A 27,234-nucleotide genomic window follows, 5' to 3' on the forward strand; every position below is an offset into this window, starting at 1 on the left:
GGGCGCCTTCTCCAGGTTCCTCGCCTTCGCCGATGCTCGGCAGCGCGGGTTCGCTTGCGCCTGGAAGGATCTGCTGCTCCGTATCGCCGTGTCTAACGGTGCCTTCCGCCGCGCCATCATCGTTGCCGACGTCGGACAACTGGTCCGCCACCGCCTTGCTTCGATTCGCCTTGCTCGCCTTGCGACGGCTCTTGGTGACGCCTTCGCCGGTGCTCGGCCGCGCGGGGGCGCCTTCTCCAGGTTCCTCGCCTTCGCCGATGCCTGGCAGCGCGGGTTCGCTTGCACCTGGAAGGATCTGCTGCTCCGTATCCCCGTAATTAACGGTGCCTGCCGCCGCGCAATCATCGTTGCCGACGTCGGACATCTGGTCCGCCACCGCCTTGCTTCGATTCGCCTTGCTCGCCTTGCGACGGCTCTTGGTGACGCCTTCGCCGGTGCTCGGCCGCGCGGGGGCGCCTTCTCCAGGTTCCTCGCCTTCGCCGATGCTCGGCAGCGCGGGTTCGCTTGCGCCTGGAAGGATCTGCTGCTCCGTATCGCCGTGTCTAACGGTGCCTTCCGCCGCGCCATCATCGTTGCCGACGTCGGACGTCTGGTCCGCCACCGACTTGCGCTGCAGGTTCTTCTTAACGCTGGAAACGCCGCTGGGTCCAGGTACGGCTTGGTCGTCACCGCCGGTGCGCGTCGGCGGGGTTTCACTGGCGAGCGGTGGCTGGCACGCCTTGCAGATGTAGTGGCTCTCCAAATGGCAAAGGTCATGCCGACAGCTCGACCCGCAAGCCTCGCAAAATCGCCGGCTCCAGACGCTCGAGGTGAAGTTGCGTCCCTGCGGGCAACGGCAATCCGGTGCATCGCACACTGGCGGCCGCTCCAACGGGATGAATACACCTTGAAGTTGCAAGTCCGTCTTGAACTCTTCGTCGCTATTGCACAGCGGGCAATTGAAGTAATACCCTGCCGTGAATGCGCGCAACGCGCCACAGCGCCTATGGAACCAACCGTTCCGGCAGCAGGGTGCCACCATTGACCCAAACCGGTCGTACGATCCAATCTTCTGGTCGCAGATGACGCACACCTCGTCGTCGTCGTGGTGGACCGAATCGTTGAGCTCGACGTGCTGCGGGCACCAGCTCCGGAACCTTCCGGCGAACTCGTTCACGCAACAGGCCTTCGATCCGCAAACGATGTGATAGGTGCGACCACACCGGTTTGCGCAGCACGAGAGGTTCGCGTAGGGCCCCTCGCAGAGGTAACACTTTTGTGTTCTGATTCGCGTCACCTCCGCCTTAATACCCTCCAGCGTATAGCCGCACATTACGTCCGGTTTTCCGTTCGGCACGAGTTTCGGGGACAGCAACTGCAATATATTCACAAATTAGTCAAAATTTCACATTCTGAAATGTTTTTCTGCCCCAGGAGCTGAAGTTGAAGTCGGTGAAGTCGGGCTCTTTTTGAGGACCAAGGAACGTCAAATTTTGAGAAGTCTGAGAAGGGGTCGCTAAAATCAGGGTTGTTACGGAGAAGTCGAAAAAAAAATCCACGTAAAATTTGCGCCGCACCAGAACCCAATCAACGCGAAATCCGCGCCAAAAAATCGCGCGACAAACATCAAACAGAGTTTCATAATCATTTCATTCAATTATGAAATGAAAAAATAAGGATTTATGAACAAAAATTAAACTCGTTTTATGTTTTTTAAGGACTCCGTCGGAAGTAACGCAAAGATTACAAACGTTTCAATAATGTTATATTGAATAAACACAATTTTAAATCCAGAATAGCCACATGAGGCTGAATCTCAGTACGCAGAATCTTGAAACGCCGAAAATTATATGGACAAAAATTTTTTAGCTAGAATTAAGAAAACCAGACAATTATTAGCAAAAAAATCGAAAATAGAACTTAAAATATATAGAAAATTAGATATAAAAACTACACACAGAAAAATAAGGCATATTTGAATCAACGTTTTGTTAATTTGACAATCAAGATTTTTGTTGAATCAACGCTAAACGTCTCAGCAACATTTTCAAAACAACAAAAGATGTTTGTGGAATTGAGAAAATCAAGGTTTGTTTCTACGGAAAATCGGCGTTGATTATATTCAACAAAAAAAATGTTGAATCAAACCTCGTACAGGCTGATTCTACAATTTTTTCTGCGTGTAAGTTAAATTTAAATTCAAAACAAACCTACACAAATTAAAAAAATATAAATTAAAAAAAATATAAATCTAGACATTTGAAAATAAGTTCGTACTCGATGTTCTTCATCAATGTGTCACGTAGAAAAAAAAAAAAAAAAACCAAATTTGTATTATTTTCTTCTCAAAACTACTCTAACCTAAAATATGACTCCAAAAGTTCTCCAACAATATTATATTTTCTTTAATCTAAAATGGTGACAAAAATGGTACCATTTTAAAATTCTGCAGATTTTAGCATTTTAAAAGATTCAGAGTTTATGAAATCTGCAGTTCCTATTTTAAAATAGGTCAAGTTAAGGAATTTAAGAATTTAAAAATCTTGTTTTGTACTGTATTAAAATGATTTTAAATCTATTAATTTTCCGTACATTCTACTCAACTAGTTGGGCAAGACGAACAACCCGTTGGGGCAAGAGGAACAATGCATGAAACAACATGTTAATTTGCTAACATTCAGACACATCAGATTAGAATGTATATGAAACGTTTCTTTCATTTTTTAGATGAAATAATAATATTTTACTAAAAAATTACTTGTATATAAATGGAAAAATTTCAAAATATCGATAAATTTAGCATGGAAATTTTTTAAAAGTATTTTAAGTATATATTTCCCAATAGGCAATTCATAATTTGTTCCATACTAAAAATCCATATGGTACACGGGAGCGGCCGTGGCTGACTGGTTACGGTGTTCGCTTTGCAAGCGAATGGTTCTGGGTTCGATTCCCATCTGCTCCCAACGAGAAAGTTAAGAACACAAAAATTTGAAATGATGAATATGAACGAACAAATCAAAGTCGCTCGAGGCGGGGTTCGATCCCCGTCCTTTGGATTGGTAAGCAAAATCTGGAGTTTTTAGAAAGGTCAATAAACCAAATTTTCAGTTTTTGCTTTTGGGTGTTTTTAATACCCTGACTCAAGGCGGTTTCAAAAACACTTAAAAGCAAAAACTGAAAATTTATTGGACCTTTCAAAAACTCAGAAATGCTAACCACTAGGTCATGACGACTTGGTGAGCTTGGACTGGAATTAGGAATACTGTTACAGAGAGCGAGTTGTGGCGCTATAACCACGGCAAATAGTGTCCAGAGCATTCGTGGGATTACAATGTCCCATCCCAGAGGGTTTCGGAGTACCAAACCTTCTTAGCATGGTGCTCCCAACGAATACAACCAAATCTCGGAGCGTATGGTGGTGTGTCCCCACGCTTCTTCCTCCCAGCGTTGCCACATGTACAGATTTATCTGTCATGGTACAGATTTTCAGCAAAGATCTGAGTACAGAATCTGTACGTACAGATGACAGATATTTGGATCACCGTACTGATTTTTACAGATTTTCAGATAAAACAGATTCTTACTCAAAATGATATTATTGAATAGTTAAGTTATTGCAATTATCTCAACATTTAAGAACTTTTCATTGATTAAATCTAGTTTAACTTTTGAAACATTTAGAAATGGATCAAGCATATTTTTAACGATCTTAGATCCATTTATGCTAGAATATTTTGAACTAGGAGTCTCTCTTAATACTAACCCCAGTACGCCGCGGGTAATTGGCTCCCTCCCACTAACATTTACACACAAGATCCTCTGTAGTTTTGGTTTTCTTAGGTTTAAGAAAACTGCATTTACAATAGCAGACTCATTGCTAACCAGGTTTCAGTACCGACAAGGACCTAATAAAAATAATTTATAGCATTTCGTTCTAATAAAGTTATAACATAATTTCCAGCATTTCCCATTCTTCTCAAAAATGATTTTGAAATTAAGGAGAACACAGGTAAAATAAAATCTAAAATACTTCAAAAATTTATTAAAAGTTGTACTGAATCATACAGAAAATAGTGAGTCATAAAGTTTATTGTATTTTTTTATTAATTTTAGTATATTTTTAAATTATATGAAAACAACAAGATTTTTTTATATTCATAATCTTGCATATTGCATTTAAAGCATTTTTTGCAAAAAAAAGTTTGATAATAAAAATTATCTTTTTAGCATTCCATACTTTACATGCCCTAAATATGAAAAATATTTACAACCGCCTTGTAGTTGCCTGAATATTAAAAAATTTAATCCTCGTTTTTCAAAATATTATTATTTATTTCTTGAAAGGTAACGCCATTATGTCACATTAAACTATTTAATAAATGGAATCTGGTCAATGTAAATTTTATTGAAAGTTTTCGATAAATCATGTTTTTGTACCGTCAACTGGGTCAATCGGGACTGCAGTCTGTATGAATATGGATTACAGTCTAACTTAAATTATTTAATTCTTAAATTCCTGAATTCTTAAATTCCTGAATTCTTGAATTCTGAATTCTTAAATTCCTGAATTCTTAAATTCTTAAATTCTTAAATTCTTAAATTCTTAAATTCTTAAATTCTTAAATTCTTAAATTCTTAAATTCTTAAATTCTTAAATTCTTAAATTCTTAAGTTCTTAGGATTCTTAGGATTCTTAGGTTCTTAAATTCTTGGATTCTTAGATTCTTAAGATTCTTAAATTCTTAAATTCTTAAATTCTTAGGATTCTTAAATTCTTAAATTCTTAAATTCTTAAATTCTTAAATTCTGGAATTCTAAAATTCTAAAATTCTTAAATTCTTAAATTCTTAAATTCTTAAATTCTTAAATTCTTAAATTCTTAAATTCTTAAATTCTTAAATTCTTAAATTCTTAAATTCTTAAATTCTTAAATTCTTAAATTCTTAAATTCTTAAATTCTTAAATTCTTAAATTTAAATTCTTAAATTCTTAAATTCTTAAATTCTTAAATTCTTAAATTCTTAAATTCTTAAATTCTTAAATTCTTAAATTCTTAAATTATTAAATTCATAAATGCTTTAATTCTTGAATTCTTAAATTCTTTGATATTTTTTAAATCTGGGTATGATTTGAAACTCTAGATTTTTATTTAGAATTTTAAATTTTTTGGATTATAATTTTGAATTTGAAGGATTTTGAATATATGATTTATTAAATTATATTATTTTAATTTTATTAATTTTTAATTATTAGAATTTTAAAGCTTTGAATTTGTTATTTTTAAATTTTGTTTTGTATATATATTTCTTTTTATTTTTTTAATCTTAGATTTTTTTAGTTTTAATATTTGTATTTTTGAATCTGTGTGTTTATGGATTTTCTCTTTGGTTAACTTCTTTTCATGCAAAATACAAAATCCTTCCTTTTAATTTCAAGATTCTACTTTTTGAGATTCGGCATCAAAAGGCAATTCGGAATTTTCAATATTATAATATCGATTACAAGATTATTGATACATTTATGACTTTCAGTTGCAATAAAATAAACAAATTCTGAATATTTAAGTTTTTTCACTAGAACTTTTGCAAACAAACATCGCGCGAAGGAACGTCACGCGTAGGAACGTCACGCGAATAGCTCTTTCCTTGGCCGTTTTTTGGGTGTTTTTTATATGGAGTTTTGCGTTCCTTCCGAGCTGCATAATGTTGTCATAAGATTGTTCAAAATGCATGTTAAAAAAAAGTTTTTTACAAAGAATATACCGTACAGATAATGGTACAGATATTCGCCATGCTTGGTGCAGATAAGACAGATTTTTGGACCCTCTGATACAGACGAGCATGTGGTAACACTGTCTCCCCTGTCGATTCAGAATTTTGTCGTTGTTCGAACACTCAGTGCTCAAACTCAACCCAATTACGAGTCATCTCTGCGATACGGCTTTACGCAGTAGGCCTGGCCGCTTTAACGCTTGTGATGTTTCAATGCAATGGCGCACTACAAATGTTAATAAATGACAAGAAGAGTGCTAGGCGTCATCTAACCTAAGGCACTCTCCAGGATCCCTTCGAAAGATTGGCTGCGCTAGGGTCTGATTAGATTAGATTAGATATGCTACACTTGCCCAACCTGAACAAGATTTTTTAAAAGCTCACAACCAAAATAACCAAAATATTAATCATACTTTATAATAGGTGCAAGTCATTGGTAGAGGCACTTTTGATATAGCAAAATTGCATTTTGATGAAATGAACTTAAAAACGAACCCTAAATCTTATTTTGGGCTTTCAAAATTTTATAAGAAAACAAAGGATTTGAAAAAAACACTATTCAATCTTATGGCGTTTACACCGTTTTGGCGGTTATTTGGTAGTAAAATTAACTACACTCAAACCCCGTTGTTTTGACACCAACGTGCTGATTATTGCATTCGCATATATATGAGATTTCTTCATAGTAAGATAACGACTTACCATCGACAAATCTCGATCTACCATCGACTAATAACGACTTATTGTAATTTGTAATACCTACTTTTTTGAATATTTTTTTAATTTAAACGGAATATTAAAAAAATCTCAGTTCATTTTTTTACTGTGAAAATATTACAAGATTTAAAAAATCCAAACCAAACAAAAACAAACATATCTTTTTTTTAATTTCAAAAAAAATCTAAAGTGTTCAAAAATTTTGAAACATGAAAAAAATCAAAAATTAAAAAAAAATCAAAAAAATTCAAGATTTTAGATATTCTAGAAACTTAAAAAATGCAAAAAATTTAAAAATTAAAAAAAAATCTAAAATGCAAAATAAATCTAAAATTTTAAAACTTCCAAAAATTATAACAATTTCAAAAAATTTAACAACATAAAAAAAAAAATTTTTTTAGAGGCTTAAAAAATTTAAAAATACAAATATTAAAAAAACAAAACGTGATTTTTATTTTATTTTTAAAAATAAAAAGGTAGTTGCTCTAAAAAGTCAAGAACAAATTAACAAAAATATTCAATTTTAAAGTTTTAGAAAATAAAAAAAATAGTCCACTTAACGGTACACATCAACCATAGCTTTTGCACTCAGATTTCTGTTTTACAGACATTTTAGTATCTTCAGTACTACGGCAACTATCGATCGATCGATTTTCGTAGTTATTTACAACGTAAGTTTGACAATTTTCGAATAAGAAGACAACAACTTCCTTGGTTGCTGTGTGTGTGAGTGTGGTCCAATCCAATACCCGCTAACCGGTAGCGATATTATGGAAAAGTATAATTTGTATCAGACTTTTGTATATGCCGAATGCTGATACAACTTATCTCAGTCCCGGGTATTAGGTGGTGATAGCCCTCACGCTGCTTCCAACGACCCGTTTCAGAATGACATAGCTTTCACGGACCAATTCCGAAGTCGCTGGGCATTGTTCGGCCCCGCCTAAAAATAGAAGCAAGCATCTGAAGGAAACTCGATCTATATTTAGACTTCCAATCCCCTCAGGCAAATCAGGGATCAGTGCGTATTTAATATGAGAGGATAACATGTTTCAACACTACGGATCAATTCACTGCTAGAGTGTAAACCTTCTGATGGCCGACTGTTTAGCGTCCCAGACCACTAATCCAGAGGTGTGAGTTCGAATCCCACCTGTATCATTTTCGTTTTTGTTCATATTCAAAGTTCAAATTCCTGATTCCAAATTTCAAAGGTACCGGCCGGGATTTGATCCGTGAACCTTCTCACGGGATTGAAACTCGTCTGAAAAACCTGTATCATTTTCTCATTCGGAACAGTGGCGCCACGTAGTGGTAGCTGCCCTGTTTATTACACTGTGAAATTATCCATGGCCAATCCAAGGAACCAGAAGGTGACAACAGAAATGTCCGTCCAAAATGGGTGCTGCAAAAAACTTATTATTTTTAACAAATTTTCGAACAAATCAGCAACGAATTACAAGTTTGACAGTCAAACTTCATTTAAAAGTTGGTTTTGTTATTTGTTTTTGCAAAACCGCATATTTTTGACGAAAGTGTCAAAAATATTCGCAATCACCTTTTGCCTCTTGGTGGCGCTTTGTGTTAGTTTGTGTGTGGTCTATGTTTGCGGACGTGCACGCAGAATACAGAACAGTGAGAACTAGCGAAAATGCTTCACTTTCTTCTGATACAAGTCTATGAATCTATGAACTAAACCAGGGGTGCTCAAAGTTTTTGAATGGCGGGCCAAATTTGAAGCTCACATGAGCTTCTGGGCCAAATGTCGAACATTGTTGATTGTGTTCTTAATTTCAGGTATTTTTTGGAAATTTTCGCATTTTCTAGAGTTTTGTGTTTCTTCATATGTTTATAATAAGACCTTAAAAAAACTATAGATTTAAACATGAGAAATCACAAAAGTTTTGTTCAAAAAAAAATTACACAATATTATTCATACGCTTTGTGTTCATTTTTTAATTATTTTTTCTATATAAAATATGTAAGGGGTGTCATAAACTTTGAAAAATGTATGTTACGGCGTATTTAAAAAAAAACGGTGCGACTAATGAAAAATCTTTGCGAAAGTATATACAAATTATTATTTCACAAATGTTCAATGAATATTGGTCTGCCTGATTAAGATGGTAGTCATTTAGATTCATTGGTTCGATTATTATTGCAGTTTTCTACTTTAGTCAAAATTACATGTTTTTCACTTAACTATTTTAACACATATGTAAACATTTAAAATTGTTTCTAAATTTATAATTGTTTTTAAATTTAAAACAAAATAGTTGCCAATGGCCAAATTTCTGAAATTAGAAATTTTTAAAAAGTTTGAAATTTTTGATTTTATTTGTGTAATTTCTAGTAATTTTTGTTATTTTTGCAATTTTTGTAATTTTTGTAATTTTTGTAATTTTTATAATTTTTGTTTTTTTTTTTGTAAATTTTGTATTTTTTGTAATTTTAATTTTTTGTATTTTTTTGTAATTTTTGTTATTTTGTAAAATTTCAAAAATTTCAAAAATTTCAAAAATTTCAAAAATTTCAAAAATTTCAAAAATTTCAAAAATTTCAAAAATTTCAAAAATTTCAAAAATTTCAAAAATTTCAAAAAATTTCAAAAATTTCAAAAGTTTTAAAAATTTTAAAAAGTTCAAAAATTTCAAAAATTACAAAAACTTTGGAAATCTTCAAAATTTTCAAAATATTAAAAAAAATATCTTTAAAATTTTTGAAATTTTTGAAATTTTAAAAATTTTAATTTTTTTAAAAATTTTAAAATTTTAAAATTTTTAAATTTTTGAAATTTTAAAATTTTATAATTTTATAATTTTGAAATTTTAAAATTTTGAAATTTTGAAATTTTTAAATTTTTAAATTTTTAAATTTTTAAATTTTGAAATTTTTGAAATTTTTGAAATTTTTGAAATTTTGAAATTTTGAAATTTTGAAATTTTGAAATTTTGAAATTTTTGAAATTTCTGAAATTTTGAAATTTTGAAATTTTAAAATTTTAAAATTTTAAAATTTTGAAATTTCTGAAATTTTAAAATTTTTAAAATTTTGAAATTTTGAAATTTTGAAATTTTGAAATTTTGAAATTTTGAAATTTTTAAATTTTTAAATTTTGAAATTTTTGAAATTTTAGAAATTTTTGAAATAGACATTTTGAAATTTTAAAATTCAGAAATTTTGAAATTTTAGAAATTTTAGAAATTTTAGAAATTATAGAAATTTTAGAAATTTTAGAAATTTTAAAATTTTGAAATTTTAAATTTTAGAAATTTTAGAAATTTTGAAATTTTAGAAATTTTAAATTTTAGAAATTTTAAAATTTTGAAATTTTAAAATTTTGAAATTTTGAAATTTTAAAATTTTAAAATTTTAAAATTTTGAAATTTTGAAATTTTTAAATTTTTTGAAATTTTAGAAATTTTTTAATTTTAGAAATTTTAGAAATTTTAAAATTTTAAAAATTTAGAAATTTTAGAAATTTTAGAAATTTTAGAAATTTTAGAAATTTTAGAAATTTTAAAAATTTTAGAAATTTTAGAAATTTTTGAAATTTTAGAAATTTTAGAAATTTTAGAAATTTTAGAAATTTTAGAAATTTTAGAAATTTTAGAAATTTTAGAAATTTTAGAAATTTTAGAAATTTTAGAAATTTTAGAAATTTTAGAAATTTTTGGAATTTTAGAAATTTTCTAAATTTTCAAAAATTTTAAAATTTTGTTATTTTGAAATTTTGAAATTTTGAAATTTTAAAATTTTCAAAATTTTAAATTTTTAAATTTTTGGAAATTTTAAAAATTTTGAAAAAAATTTTGAAATTTTAGAAATTTTAGAAATTTTTGAAATTTTAGAAATTTTAGAAATTTTGAAATTTTGAAATTTTGAAATTTTTGAAATTTTGAAATGAAATTTTGAAATTTTGAAATTTTGAAATTTTGAAATTTTGAAATTTTGAAATTTTGAAATTTTAGAAATTTTAAAATTTTAGAAATTTTGAAATTTTTGAAATTTTGAAATTTTGAAAATTTTGAAATTTTGAAATTTTGAAATTTTGAAATTTTTGAAATTTTGAAATTTTTGAAATTTTGAAATTTTTGAAATTTTGAAATTTTGAAATTTTGAAATTTTTGAAATTTTGAAATTTTGAAATTTTGAAATTTTGAAATTTTTGAAATTTTGAAATTTTGAAATTTTGAAATTTTGAAATTTTTGAAATTTTGAAATTTTGAAATTTTGAAATTTTGAAATTTTGAAATTTTTGAAATTTTGAAATTTTGAAATTTTGAAATTTTGAAATTTTGAAATTTTGAAATTTTTGAAATTTTGAAATTTTGAAATTTTGAAATTTTGAAATTTTGAAATTTTGAAATTTTGAAATTTTGAAATTTTGAAATTTTGAAATTTTTGAAATTTTGAAATTTTGAAATTTTGAAATTTTGAAATTTTGAAATTTTGAAATTTTGAAATTTTGAAATTTTGAAATTTTGAAATTTTGAAATTTTGAAATTTTGAAATTTTGAAATTTTGAAATTTTGAAATTTTGAAATTTTGAAATTTTGAAATTTTGAAATTTTGAAATTTTGAAATTTTGAAATTTTGAAATTTTTGAAATTTTGAAATTTTAAATTTTGAAATTTTTGAAATTTTGAAATTTTGAAATTTTGAAATTTTTGAAATTTTGAAATTTTTGAAATTTTGAAATTTTGAAATTTTGAAATTTTAAAATTTTAAATTTTTTAATTTTGAAATTTTAGAAATTTTGAAATTTTGAAATTTTAGAAATTTTGAAATTTTGAAATTTTTGAAATTTTTGAAATTTTGAAATTTTGAAATTTTGAAAATTTTGAAATTTTGAAATTTTGAAATTTTGAAATTTTGAAATTTTGAAATTTTAAAATTTTAAAATTTTTGAAAATTTTGAAATTTTTGAAATTTTTGAAATTTTTGAAATTTTTGAAATTTTTGAAATTTTTGAAATTTTTGAAATTTTTAAAATTTTTAAAACTTTTAAAATTTTTAAAATTTTTAAAAATTTTAAAATTTTTAAAATTTTTAAAATTTTTGAAATTTTTGAAATTTTTGAAATTTTTGAAATTTTTGAAACTTTAGAAATTTTGGAAATTTTTGAAATTTTTAAAATTTTTGAAATTTTTGAAATTTCTGAAATTTTTGAAGAAAAAATCTTGACCAATTACGATCCTACGATCGCATGCAATAATCACCACGCAACTGTTGTCAATTTTTGAAATTTTTGAAATTTTGAAATTTTTGAAATTTTTGAAATTTTTGAAATTTTTAAAAATTTTGAAATTTTTGAAATTTTTGAAATTTCTGAAATTTTTGAAGAAAAAATCTTGACCAATTACGATCCTACGATCGCATGCAATAATCACCACGCAACTGTTGTCAAACGAACGGGGTCACATTTGAGTTTGACACCCCGAGTTCACACATACTACCAAACGATTGTTTTGATAGTGTGCGTGAGAGCCGTGTAAAAAGTGACAGTTCGTCACTTTTTAGTTTGAACCAACCAACGGGGTGCAAACTAAAAAAGTGTCAAACGAAAAAGTGACCAGTCACCGGGGGTTGAGTGTAGTTGTATTGTTAGTTCCTCATATTGGAAAATTGGAAATTGCAAGAATAACGATGGTACGAGCGATTGTTCCTCTTGCCCCACTTTCCCCTAATTCAATATTTTAATATATTTCAATATTTCTCTCAATGGTTTTACTTATCAAAATAGCCATCCGCGCAAAAACCGCGCCTGAGCCAATTTATGGTACCAGTTTTGGTTCAAACGAACGTCATTTGTTAGTGTGCGTGGAACTCGCATGAAACTGAGTGCGGCACACTAGCCCTCAAACGAACGTACCATAATGGCCAGCAAATCCGCGCGATACGCGCCATCCGGACGGATCATGCCGTCCGTAACAACCTGAATTCGGAGTCGAAGCCGCTAAAAATAAAAAAACAACTTACCATGCAAAAGGTGTGGACCCGGATTCTCCACTTGGCCATCACCATCCCGTAGTGTACATCATCCTCCTCCGAGAACTTACAGATGTAGCACGCCGAACCGGCTCCTTTCGGTGCAAATGACATGCTGCTTTTTCACAATGCACAACTTGAACACAAACTCTTCTCGAAACGACCGAACCAAAACTTTGTGTAGCGCGAAATCACCTCCTCGGAATCTTCTTTCTAATCCACAAAACTTAAAAACACTTCTGAAAATGGCCGAGCGCGTTTGCACGAAAAAAAAATGACAGCTAACGAAATCACAACCAACACTGTTGCCGTTTTGCGCGATGATGTGAAGTACTAGATCGAGCGGTGCGGAGGTTGCACGGAAAAAAATTTACGAATTAAAGACTAATAAAAATAAATAATTATTTTTGTCATTTCATTTCTGTTTTAATAAAAACTAGGTTTTAAGTCGTGCATCTAGTGACAACGAGTGTAAGCGTATACGCTTACATATTTCACAGGTTTTACATCAGAGATCTTAGCCGTGAATGAATGAATAATTCTCATACCCGCCGGCAGCTTGGTCCAGTTCACAGGTGTTGGCTTGATCAAACATCTTCATCTTATGTTCAGTAATCTATAATATAATAAAACAAAATTCGTACGAATAAACATCTGTACGTGGGATTTTGTTGTTACAAATACCAGTACTTTTTAACACTAACAAATTCTTAGCAAACACTTAATTGAATTATCGGGCAACAATTTTTTTACATTTCTTGGAGAATTTCGTTCATTGCTTGGTCATTTTTGTGAAAGGGAAGTCAGTCTACTGGAATATCATTCGGGGGAATGGGAGTTTGGTTTGATTTCGTTCGGATTTGCTTAATTTGTTCGTATCGGAGTTAAGAATATCATTCGGGGGAATTGGAGTTTGGTTTGATTTCGTTCGGTTTTGCTTAATTTGTTCGTATCGGAGTTGAGTCATCAAAACAAATCACGACCCTTTGGCCACGGGTAAACGTTTGTTTATTAGCTATCACACACACTTGGTACCATTAAACAAATTCACTGTCACCTCTCACAATAGTGGTATGCGTTTTCCCGAACTGTGCCAATCCTGAAAAGGTAGCATGAGTGTAGGGACACATCACACAGACGCCCTTGTTTGACCGTGACAACATCAAAAGTATGAGATATGTGTGTGTGTGTGTGTGTGTGTGTGTGTGTGTGTGTGTGTGTGTGTGTGTGTGTGTGTGGTCCAATCCAATATCCGCTAACTGGTAGCGATATTATGGGAAAGTATAATTTGTATCAGACTTTGTATATGCTGAATGCTGATACAACTTATCTCAGTTCCGAATATTAGGTGGTGATAGCCCTCACGCTGCTTCCAACGACCCGTTTCAGAATGACAGAGCTCCTTGCGGTCCAATTCCGAGGTCGCTGGGCATTGTTCGGCCCCGCCTAAACATAGAAGCAAGCATCTGAAGGAAACTCGATCTATATTTAGACTTCCAATCCCCTCAGGCAAATCAGGGATCAGCGCGTATTTAATATGAGAAGATAACATGTTTCAACACTACGGATCAAATCACTGCTAGAGTGTAAACCTTCTGATGGCCGACTGCTTAGCGTCCCAGACCACCAATCCAAAGGCGTGAGTTCGAATCCCACCTGATTCATTTTTGGTTTTGTTCATATTCAAAGTTCAAAATTTCTGATTCCAAATTTCAAAGGTACCGACCGGGATTTGATCCCTGAACCTTCTGCTTGTGAGGCAGAAGCCGTAACCAATAAGCCATGGAGCCGGTCACGACATCAAAAGTATGAGATGCCGCAAAATTAATAAACAGGCATCAGACATCAGAGACCTTATTGCCGTAAAAACTGTGGTAGAAAAGAATTCCGAGATCATTATTTTAAAGTTCACACTAATGAATGATTTCAAAAAAATCTACCGTGGTTGGTCAAAATTCGTTTGACAGTATGGCTGTTTTCAGAGTCAAACGTGTCAATAATAATAATACGTTTCTCAAAACCATAAGGAAGCTTGAGTATCACAGAAGTTATAAATTCTGTAACATTTTAAATAGTTGACGAATCTTTTCGCACTCTTCGGCAAGTGTTTCCCTGGAATACGGACTATGGGCTAATCAGGTTTTCGAAAAATGCAAAAAAAAACTTTACAGGGCTCAAATCTGGCAAAAAACAAAAACGCACCGACTTTACGGGTTAAATCCCATTTTTAAATTCAAAGTTAACCTTCGGGAAGTCGCGTGTTTTGGCATTTCTTACAAGTGCCGTTACAAAGTGTGTACAAAGTACACGTACGCGACTGCCGGTGGGTTAAAGCGCCAGGTCCTGTCGGAACCAATCAAGCTCATAGTACAGTACAGTACAGTATCATAACAGACGCTGGTGGTGCGTTAGAGCTCCGTGTGAACGGGTTGTCAAACTAAAAAGTCACCTCATCAAACCAGCGGGTTTTAGTGTACACTTTTTGCTCACAATGGCCAATTTGACAATTTTTTGCTTGAAATGTTAAAACAATACGCGGTAGCAATACAAGTAAGATATGAATTATGCTTAAGGTAGCAAATTGAGATAAAAATTGTTTGCTCAGCTTGTTGACCAAATGATAAAAATATCTTCAACAATTGTTGTTTTTTACCACCAAAATGATAGAAATAGTCTTTTGGAGAAAATTCATCCAAATCGTGCAATCAAAGGCACCATTAGTTAACGTCACCCACCAAAATAAGTCCAAATTGCAAAATTTACATCAACTGCGACATTGTGAATTTCAGACAGTAACTATCCTTGGCAGCAAAGTGCCATAATTAACCCACAAAACAAAATTAATACGACGACTTGCTCCAAATGATAGCCGAGAGTTCGCTGCAGCTGCAAAATGGTAATTCCGCGATACTTTCCATTCGCCACGAAATTCCACGTTGACACAGTCAACCGTACCTTTGTTCGTCGGCATTGAAGAATTCGCCACAACCACAAAGTCGCAGTTACTCGAAGGTCTCTGTCTTCCAGCGGCAGCAACCAGCAGTTCAACGCGGATTAAGATAAGACGAATAAAATGATAATGGAGCACGCAGGTAAGAGATAACGACTACCTCTGAAACAGCACAGCACATTAACTCGTTCCCAAGAAGAGACAAACTGTCGCGCGCTGTCTCCGCGAAGGCTTGAACAACGCCAGATTAAGCTAGCGGGTGATAGAAAGATCATGGAGAGCTGGAGAAAATCGAAAGCGACGACCCTCTCCAGACCTTGAACGACCTCGTTCGGACGCAAATGGAGCAAATCTCTCCTTCGCCTATTTTTTTTTTTTATTGTGCAACACAACACACTTTGCTTATCTATTTGTGCGTAGATCGCTGCTGTTCAGCTGTTCCGACAACTCGACAAACCCCGCTTTGTTCTCCCACAGTTACTCCTCCCACACACGTGCGCCCAGCAGCACAAGTGTGCTCGACCTCAACCAGTCACGACGCTGCGATAACAGCTCAGCTCAAGTAGCAGTCTTCGGAGATACTGCTCCCAATAAGCGATCTTTAATGAGTCTTGTTGGTGCGACCTTGGTTCCGGATTGCGCGGCGTTCTACGTCGCAGCGACGGCATAGTTGAGCAGAGCTAATCCTCAATTAATTTTCGGCTGACGTGAGCGAAGCTGCTGCCACAGAGTTGATAATGACCCCGATACGGAACTCGGGAGATCAACAAAGCTCCCTTGAGGCAAAGCCGAAGGCCACAACTGCGGAGATTTGCGGATGTGCTGAGCCGATGAACTCTGCGGGTACTGCCGTTAATGGAAATGATCGTGAAAAAGACAGTCGAAATATAACTCCTTAGGCCTCGGGCAGCGACTTCAAGATGGATTGCAATCCTTGATGCACCCTCCCAGTCAACTTAATCGGAATTCTGAAACGGAATTCAATTCGAACCGTTTACGTATTCCGTTTCAAACGCAACAACCGATTCCGTGTACGTATCGGTTGTTGCGCTTGAAACGGAATACGTACGATTGAATTGAATTCCGTTTCAAATTCCGATTGAGTTAACTGGGATTGTTCGACCCAAGCCCAAGAATAACTAAAACTTTCGCCGCGTTTTCTCAGTGTATGCGATTCTAGTACCGCAGCACGGTCATCAACAGCGCAGCCAACCTTACAGCAAAAAAAAAACGGCGCAGCGACGAAAACGATCGCGCGCTGCCAACGTGACAGCTGAAAACGGCGAGAACGTTTCGGAACAAACGTCAGATCAATTTGAGTTTTGGCAGTGGTGCCAGAATATGTTCCATTAATTTTTGATGGAAGTTTTTTCAGATTTGAACTTCATTGACATTGTAAAGAGTTAAATTTTGCAAGATTGTTTATTTTAATTTTACACGATAAGTAAAAGTATAAATGAGTTGCGTAAGCAGTTGTTGTCCAGCTAGCTCAACCGTTTGCTTAGACCGAAATGTTTGAAAGTGAATTAGCTTCAGGAAGCTCGTTGACTAGATTTATGGCAGTTGATCTAGGATGTCTCCAACCCGTTGGTAGTCCCATCTAGTAATGTATGCAAAAGTCATCAGAGGGGCACACCTTTATTTATGATCAATCAGTGCACACAACAGCTTCAAAAAGAAACACCTTCTAAGCTTCCGCCAATCTCAACACGCATCAGCTAGCAAACATCGACATCTCACTTCGTAGAGGTTTCCACTCGGACTTCAAGGCTTCCGACTTATTCGAATCAGTTCAATATTTACTCACTCATTTTTGAGCAAAGTCATCATTAACATATTAGCATAAACAGCGTGACATGAAGGCAGGAAAAAACAACTCACGAGTTGACCAATTTGTCACATCTACCGGGCATGTGACGGAGGAGGTCGTCCCGCGCAGGTCGTTGCGGAGGGTGTGTCCGGTCCATTAGCCGTCTTTGTCTCCAGTTCGGTAGCACCGCATCACAATATGCTCTGCCAACTGTAAAAACCCTGGGTCGCGCCGTAACCAGCAAATAAAGTCGTACGAAAGACTCCCTCTGTCTGGGACGTGATTTTGGTTTTATTGGGCCATATCAACATCATCATCATCGGAATCGTCGTCGGGTGCGCTTTGTTGTTTGCGTTTAGGTCGATGACGTTCTGCACTCCCTCCCTCCGTCAACGCGCCTGGTTTACGAGTTCTGGTTTAAAGATCTACGAGTGCGCTTGGAGTCGTGAGAATTGGTTGCCATTTTTGGGATCCCCTTGGCTTGCACTCCGCGGTTGGGGAACCTAGAGGTTGGTCGGCGAGGACCGTAAAACTTTTATTGGAGTCAGGCCCCGATGCATCACCAGTGCGGCGCCGACTTGGGCAGCTACCGCGATTCGGGTGACCAGATAGCGGTTTTACCAGTTGCAGTCAAGGGTCACCCCTAGCAGCTGCGTAGAACGGTGCGGAAGTGAGCAGGCTGAACGAATCCGTAATAGGGCCAGGTTGAGCGCGTTTAAGGACTGGCTCAATTTGAAGCCGGCGTAATTACGACCTTCGAGTAAGAACCGCTCACATGTCTACACGGCTGTTCCGCAATTCTTCGCGCGCGGTAGACATTGTGTCCGGGAAGGGAAACTACAACTACTGACCTACATCGACGGTTGTCAAAAGAAAGCAATGCTCCTTCCCGGAAATTAAATCGAATAACTGGAAACCAGCCAACAACTGTCGCGCCGGCCATCGAACACCACATATAGCAACCCTAGACAATAATTCAACTCCATAAAAAGCCGTGCTCAGGATTGGGCACTCCGGAACGGAAGGAAGGTGGCGACAGCGCCGAAAATCGAAGTCGACAGCCACCTTGGAGCCGAAATAACTTAAACTCTCTTGCCAAAACGGAGGCCTTATTATTATATTACCAATGTGTGCAAAATGTGCCCGGAATTGAACTCGATCAACCGCGAAGAAGTCCCGAAAGCGGATTAATCCGCTCTTAAGTTGTCGGGACAGGAAGGGTCGCGCGTTCAATGTTTCCGCGCCGCGATGAGTCACTAATGTGGTTGATATCACTCCGAGACTTCCGGCACATCATCCATCCATCATGTGTGTTAAGGCAGTGGAGAGGATGCATGTGCGTACGGAACAGTAGTGGCACTACTGATTTATGATTTTATATTGCTGCGGGCGAGCGATTGCTGCCGAAGACGATATCCAAAATAATTAAAAATTCACCATCGCCGCGCTGGTTCCGCCGAATTGCCTTGCCGGGCTTCTTCCCTTGCGGCGATGTGTGCCGATGGCACAACACTCCCTTAGCCTGCGATGTCCATAAGGTGTTTGTTTGGTTTTGTTTTTTGTTCCAAATTGGAGTTTAAACATTGTTTTGCCATTCTCAAAAAAAAAAAAGTGATACAGTCCAAACTCTTTCTAATCTGCCGTTCTAATTGGCTCCTAAAATAATGCTTGGATTGCTGATAATATTGTTTACAGCGATAAAGCTTATTTTCTGCGTACAATGACTCTTTGTACGACCACAAAAAGTTAAAAATGGATTTTTAAATCAATTTTGAAAAATTAATCTCACGGTCCTTCTTGGCAGATGAGGTCCTACTTGACATCTCTTTCCAAGGGGACCATAGTTGATCCATCGGGAAAATGTTTTGTCATTTTTTTGTATTAAAATAAAAAAAAGTGATCAGAAATGGTAGTTTAGCGTGTTTTCAATCATTGTACATACAAATTTACATAGGGCTTTAGAACCCTATTGTCCCATGTTCAACAAGTTGCCATGATGGCACTGCCATTAACGGAAGTGATCGTGAGAAATACAGTCGAAATTCAACTCCTCAGGCCTCGGCCAGCGACTTCAAGATGGATTGCAATCCCTCAAACTTTCGCCACATTTTTTCAGTGAATGCGATTCTAGTTCTGCAGCACTGCCATCAAAGCGCCGCGACGCAGCCAACCTGACAGCAAAAAAAAAAGGAACGACGAAAGCGTTCGCGATCTGCCAACTTGACAGCTGAGAACGGTGCAACGGCGAGATCGTTTCGGCGCAAACGTCAGACAAATTTGAGTTTAGGCAGTGGTGCCAGAATATTTTCTCTGAATTTTTGATGGAATCATTCGACAAATGGTGACTGTATGGTTGTTGACTATGCGGGAGGATTTTTTTTAAGAATTTGATAACTGCATTGACTTTGCAATGAGTAAAATTTTAAACAATTGATTTTTCTATGGCTGCTAAGGGAACGTTCTTTTATTACGTAACGTGTATATATTTTTATATAATTTTAATGGAAATTGTATTACTGGGTAGAGGGTCCACAAATCATTATATTTGATACTTAATAAACGAACGCTCCCTAATTATAAGAGGACCATATATGGTCCTGCAGCAGTATACTGATCAGTATACTGATTCATGGAAAAAATCAACTTTAACTTATTTCCAATGGAAACAAAAAAACGATTTCGTTATTGAAGAGCTGTACACCAACATTTTCTAATAGCTTTAGGGTCCAATTGGGTCCTAAAATGAAGCTTAGATTGCCGATATTATTGTTTACAGCGATAAAGCTTACTTTTCTGAGTACAATGACCCTTTGTACGACCACAAAGAGTTGAAAATGGATTTTTAAATCAATTATGAAAAATTAACCGCGCGGTCCTTCTTGACAGAAAAGCTCCTACTTGACAGCTCGTTCCAAGGGGACCATAGTAGATTCATCGAAAAAATGTTGTCTTGTCAAAAAAAAATTTTGCGTTAAAATGAAAAAAAGTGATTAGAAATGGTTTTTAATCGTGTTTTTTACCGTTGTACATAAAAATTGACATAGGGCTTTAGTACCCAATTATTCGAAATACATTCCTTGGAAGTGTTCCCAGTTCGATGGAATATTCATTTGCATCTTTCTTAAGATTTGGATATCAATATTCTGATTTAAATTACTTTGTAAAGTAACAGTTTCTCAATACAAGGTTGCCAGATTTTCAAGATTCATGATAAGCCGTTAAATCTATGTTGAAAACCATAAACAGATATTAGGTTACAAAAGTTTAAAGCAGAAAATTCAAGTTTTGCCTATAGGTAGCGAAATGTAATGACAGAGCTGCCAGAAAAAATCATGATTCATCGGAGAGATTTATCACTTTTTTTGTTTTTGGGAGTTTTTTACTACCCCTGAATCAAAGCGGTTTTAAAAACACCCAAAAGTAAAAACTGGAAATTTGGTTTATTGGACCTTTTCAAAAAAAAAAACTCCAGACATATCTTTATATAGATGTAAATACCAAACTTTCAATGATACGAAAGTCATCCTTGTTTCAACCTTCTGGTCTTCACTTTCAAGAAGCTCTAGAATGCTCTTATTTTTGAGACATCAGATAAGCCTTGAAAAAACAACAGTTTAAGAGTATAAACTGCGTCACGAACCGCCGTAATTCACGCTCGTTACGTTTTCTGTCGCGATAAACGGGGCCACCTGCTCCTCCTTTGCTTGGTCCCCTCATAATCAATTGCCCATTGTAGCGCACACCGAGAAACCCGCGTCGCGAATCTGCAACGTCGTCGCACAATTAGGCCGTTACGCAAGCGTGCCGAGTCTCTTCATTGTCTTCACGGGAGACATCAAGTTGCAGTGACAAATGTGTGGGAATTGGGCTGCGCCCGAGGTAACGTGTCTCGTTGGTGACGTGACGTGACCATCACACCATACAGGAAATGAAAGCCCGCTACAACAACAGCAACAAGGAAGTGGTGGCGCTCGCGAGTGCGCGAAAAATGTGAAAGAATTGTCTCCGACGACAGCTTAATGGGACGGTTCGCGATATTAATTTGTTTTGCCTGTATCGTTGAGAGTCCCCCTTTCGCCGCCAAGTGGAGCAGAAGCTGGGAAGAATTTGGATATCGCCGAGTGATATCGGAGCGAGCGACGACTGATGAATGTACTAGAAGGAAATGAACTCGAGGAAGTCGAGTACGCACAGGACGTAACCGGAGAAGATAGTTATGAAGGCCCTTCTCTCTTACTCTGTACGATGCAGCTCGGCGACGGCGACGACTTTCTGCCTAATGAGGTTAGGAGAGTAGTTGGCCAAGCTCGTGTTACGACCGGGAGTCTACCGGGTAACCCACAGAAGGCTACCGCAATGCATTGACGAATGGACTAATCGACACCTGAGCTATCCATGACAAGTGGAGAGAGTAGTTGAGGGCGGTATCTTGAACGGAGTCGTATTCCGGCTGAACGCCAGACTTCCTGGGATAAACAACTGTGGACCGTTGCTAGAAGCAGTACAAAAACAAACATAACCTACTGACGTGACTAAACCCTAAACAGGGGTTATAATTTGTGCGTTCTATAAAACCGTTCAAATAAAAACCCCGAGATCTACATTTCAACAAGGTAGGCGCCGTTATTGATCAGACTGGAAAATGATGCAGATCTCTCAGGATTGAAAGAGCAAAATGCAAGAATAGCTCACAAAGATCGTTAAGGCTGCTCCCAAGCGAGGGTGATACCCCTCAGGTCATCCACTTCTTCATCGCGCGGGCAAGCCTGTTTGTAATTCAAGCGTGACATTTCGTGATCGTAAAATCGGCTCACATTCATCAACGTATGCCGCCGCGATGATTTCCGGATTCCACAGAACTCTATGGGCTCCTCATCTCGTCGTCGTTGTTGTCCTGCCCAACGGGGTAATTGACTGAGAAGGTGGATTTGCAAGGCACGAACAACGACGACGACGCGTGCACGGGCATTCTGCGTCGACGACCCGCTACGCGTAGAGATAAGGTCGGCAGGCAGCAGCAGGGTGTGGGACGACCTTAAAAGGATTTGCGCAGAAGTCACCGACGAAATGGCTTGTTATGGTGTCTGCTGCTGGTTCTGGCTGCCCGCAATCGGGAAATTAATTAAAAGCAACATAAAGAGTCCGAGCGGCGGGCGGGATTTTTGCATAGGATGGATCGATTTCATATTGAGTGCGCGGCGGTAAACTGTTGTTTACATTGCTGGTAATTGCGGTGCGTTGTGTTTGCGCAACGTAATGCAATCAGGAGGAAGTTGAGCGAAATAATGACCTGAGTCGATAAGTGAAACCATTACAAGGTGTCAAAATAGCAGTAAATTATGATCGCAGATGCGAGAGTTGGCTTGAAAGGGTAGTGAAAAATTACTGTCATTAAATCAATATCAATGACTTGATCTTTTGGCCGTAATTTAACTGCTTAGTTTTGAAAACATAATGTTAAACATTGTGTGATTCTGTTACATATTTCATAACTTTTCCAAAGTTTATCCACCAGTTATGGCATATTTGAGCTGGTGCCGAGAATCGTTTCGCCGATTTTTGAATGATTTTTGGAATAATGCTGAAATTTTATTGCAAAAAAGCAGCTTGAGTAGATGTTTTCCAATCTAATACCCGTTGGCCGGCAGCGAAATAATAAAATAGTACATTCTGTATCAGACTTTTTTTTAAGCTGATACAGCTTATATCAGCCAGATGACCTATTACAGAAAACCTGGCGGCCAAATTTCGAGGTCATTGGGAATTATCCAGCTTCACTTTTGATGTTTTTTGAGACCTCAAAGTTGTAGTAAACATTTTTTTAATTGCATTGTTTCTATTGCTAAAATACAAAGCTACTGCTGGAAGTTAGGGCTTAAAACAAAGGAAATGCTAGCACAATGCACGACCAATGTTGACAAAAAGAAACTATTTTTTAAAGATTTGCCAATGTCTCACTGAACAAGTCTGACCATAAATTACACAAATCAAATCAAATTATTCGCTCTACAGCATTGCCTTGGCGTTCTCGATTACGAGATTCCTACTCGAAACTAGGTGTCCGAAGGCTTGATTGTTGAGGCAATTGCAAACCTCTTTTTACACCTTAGCTTCCATCTTCCCCGGGATTCCAACTGACGACCTTTGGATTGTTAGTCCAACTGCCTACCAGCGACTCCACCGAGACAGGACCCAGGGAGACGACTCCTACACCTGGACTGAGCTAACGACCTAACCTTTGTAGGTTAGTCCGGGACCAACATTTACTTCCCTTCCGACGGAAGGCGTGATCAGACAAATCTCGTCTCGAAAAATGCCACCGGGACCGTCTGGGATCGAACCCAAGCCGACTTGGTGAGAGGCAACCAAGCTTACCCCTACACCACGGTCCCGGGTCAAAAATTACACAATGTTCTTAAAATTAGATATTCACGGTTAAATGAATTTTAGGATTAAATGAAGATCAAAATACTAAGTTACAGAGAATTGAATGATACAACAATATTTGTAATTTTGATTTTTAAAATCTTATCATATAAGGATGATCGATTCGCCTCGCTTCGCTTGGAGAAGTTGGTTTTAGCGGATTGCAGACTGGATTTCACCATGTGTATGTGATGCTATCTCTTGCTCAGGCTGTTTAGGAACAGATATTCAACACCATAACAGCCATCCATTGCCGGCCGCTGATATCTCCACCGCACACCAGGGACAATGAAAGAGATTTGGAAGGCTAGATGTTTTGATGCGCCACTTTTTAAGGAGATAAGAAAAATCTCACGGTATTCCCAAAACAGTTTCGCCTGGAGTTGGACGGTTTTTGGGAAGGTATAAAGTCTAGCTTTTTGTTGGAAGCCGGGTTCGGTGGTGTTAGTGGTAAGCGTGGTTGCCTTTTACACCAGTATTTACAGCATGGGTTCGGTTCACAGTAATTTTCGAGACGAGATTTGTCTGATCATGAATTCCGTCGGACGAGGAAGTAAATGTTGACCCAGTGTAACCTAGAGGTTAGGTCGTATCCCTAGGTTCTGTCTCGGTAGATTCGCTGGTTGGCATTTGGACTCACACAATCACGGGGTGAATGGGAGCTTAGATGTAAAAAGAAGTTGGGATTGTCTCACCGTTTCAAACCGCTGTAGAGTGACCAATTTGATTTTTGATTAAGTCTAGGATACGCTCTAAGCATAATATATTCAAGGGTTATAATTTTATTCACAGTTCACAGTTTGGTAAATTAACCTTGTTCTTATTCTTATCAACATTCTGTTCTTTTCCTTGATTTTAACATTTTTATAAATTCTGTGTTATGTTCATTCGGTGATACGGTCAGCGGATGAAAGCTGTAGATCGGCGGGTGCGGAGTTCTGCTGCACACAGGTCTGAATTCGTTGTCCACTTGAAATCTGGCCAGGATTGACAATCTTGAAGCATTCACTTACCTAGAAGAGAAGAGAAAGAAAGATTTCGGTTAGAATGATAACATGAAACGGTACATTCTACCGTTAATTATGAGACTTAAATAAAGACCATCCAAAACCAAGTGGACCACGGGGAGAGATTTTAGAAAAAGGTCCACGTGGTTTGTGGATCCCATACGAATACAGTGTTAAGATTTGGTCAGATTCTCACTTAAGTATTTCCCGCACGCGTAACACAATCCCTCCTATCATCCCCAGAAATACCTCCAACTTTCCCTTTCTACGCGTCGTTCTGCGTCATCGCAAGCCCACCCCGAAAAAAGAGGTTCACTTTTACTCCCACGTGCCCGACAGCCCTCTGGGGGTGCCTCAAAGACCCTCGAAACCCGGCGGTAGATTTCCAAGTTTCGCACGCGCACGACTCCGTCACCGGTGCGCCAAAATCAATTACCACTCACACCACCACCGTGTGGAGTGCGGCGGCGGACGTATCTGTGGCCACAAACAAAAAAAAAGTAAAAGGTCGTCCCGTCGTGGAAATCGAAAGGGCCCCGCGGACCGTGGACATACGATGCGTGCGGACACATTACAAGAGATTTCGATTTCACTTTCCATTTCGACTGTTGCCTTCTTGGAGGAGGAGGTACTCTCACCGACTGCAGATTGACCACTTCTTGACGGAACGTCGCCACCACCATCAACTGGGCCAAGGTCGGACCTCTAAGCAGTGCTATCCCCGCCGGACCTGGTCCCTCCAGTGTCAACTTTCGTGACATGACACACGCGACTCCCACATGTTCTCATAGATGGCGCGCCCGGTCCATTATCACCCCCTGCTGACCGTCCCCGGTCACCCTCCGACTAGTTTAAGAAGATTTACCACCTTGTCCGGCGCACGATCCGGTCCGGTCTGGTCGCGCGCCGGATATCCGAACCCTTCGAGAGCTGTCACTTTTGCTTTTCTCCTAAAACACACATCCCAGCGACATCTATAGCGGTGCGTGTCTGTGCATTTCTCAACCATTCACGTTCAACTTTACGTCGAGACGCGCGATAATCATAGCTCTCCTCCGACTCTGGCAAGGTATGGCCGCGCGGAGAAAGAGGTGATAAACGGTGGTCGGTCATAGATTGGAGGCTCCCACGCAGACAGTCACACATGCGGCGGCGACGACGACGATCTTCAACCTCTCTCGCGAATGTGCCCTGAGGCAATAGAGTCCCGCAGCCGCCGTTGATGATTGGATTGGACCCGGCGAGTGATAGTGCGCGAGATGTGAACGTATCTAGCAGTGGGGTAAGATGAGCACTTTAGGTTAGTAGGCGGCGTTAATGGTCAACATCTAGTATCATACAGTCTTTTTCCCAATAGGTCAAAAATGGTGTGACCTTCAATAGGTCTTCGTTTTTTGTGTCAAGACAGGCGCCGTTAATGACCAGGACCAATGTTTCAACGCTGTAGGTAACTAAACCATTTGCACACAGGTGGCCAACCATACAAGGTAGCAATCGTTCAGTAGGCACTTCATACCCACTTGACCCTCATCTCCCCATCAAAAACAACAAACCCTCGGCTGGCAGTAGCTGCGATCAACCAGACCCACACACACACACACGAGGAATGCAAAAAAGAGCATTAATGAAGAGTAAAAACCGGATGATAGTCTTCGTCGTCATCTCGGAGGTTGCGCAGCATCTCATGCAACTTTCTGCGGCCGGAGAAAGAGGTGAAAGCACATTTTACGACAGCACTACTACCACTGCTGAAGGTGTCTCGGCGCGGGGCATAATCGACCATGTGATTGTGGTGCGGACCGCTACTACTACGCCAGCGGGTGCAAGAGAGTATAGGTTTTTTTTTTTTAATTTATATTTATTTAATTTTTTTTCCATGTACATTCATTCAGTTAAAATATTATTGAGTGTCCAATCACAAACGATGACTTTTCACCTCAATTTTAAATACTAGCAACTTTCATTTATTCATGAAATATTGTAGCTTTCGCTATTCAGTGATTTCAAATGTAGGAGGTCCTACATGTACAAAAGGGAAAAGGGATACCTTAAAACTAACTTATAAACTATATAAAGAGCGGATCAATGCAGCTGAAGACTGCAATGATTTTTGTCGAAATGCATCAATTATCTTATTGGACATAACATCCAAAGTGTCAACTTCGGCTAATTGATGAAGTTCACTGGTGCTGAACCAGGGAGGAAGTTTCAGAATCATTTTCAGAATTTTGTTCTGAATCCTCTGAAGTTTTTTCTTCCTGGTTAAGCAACAGCTTGTCCAGATCGGCACAGCATAAAGCATGGCAGGTCTGAAAATTTGTTTATAAATTAACAGTTTATTCTTGAGACAAAGTCTAGAATTCCTGTTTATAAGTGGATACAAACATTTAATATATTTGTTACATTTAACCTGGATACTTTCAATGTGATCCTTGTAAGTAAGGTTTTGTCAAAACCAAGTCCAAGATATTTCACTTGATCCTCCCACTTTAAATTTACCTCATTCATCTTTATAATGTGATGACTTTTGGTTTAAGAAAATCAGCCCTTGGTTTGTGAGGGAAAATAATAAGTTGAGTT

The 27,234-nt window shown here is 37.2% G+C and overlaps 1 protein-coding gene and 1 long non-coding RNA gene across 2 annotated transcripts in view; both read right to left on the reverse strand.

Moving 5' to 3' along the window:
- LOC6038480 (death-associated protein kinase related) overlaps positions 1-27,234 on the reverse strand; it is a 166,271-nt gene that overhangs the window by 112,950 nt on the left and 26,087 nt on the right.
- LOC119765637 lies at positions 24,394-26,383 on the reverse strand. The gene is made up of 2 exons (XR_005276870.1): positions 26,208-26,383; positions 24,394-24,660 (listed from the first exon to the last, which is right to left on the reverse strand). It is a non-coding gene; the product is annotated as an uncharacterized LOC119765637 (long non-coding RNA).

The sequence above is a fragment of the Culex quinquefasciatus genome, chromosome 1 (genome assembly GCF_015732765.1).
Source record: "Culex quinquefasciatus strain JHB chromosome 1, VPISU_Cqui_1.0_pri_paternal, whole genome shotgun sequence".
Classification (NCBI taxonomy): Eukaryota; Metazoa; Arthropoda; class Insecta; order Diptera; family Culicidae; genus Culex; species Culex quinquefasciatus.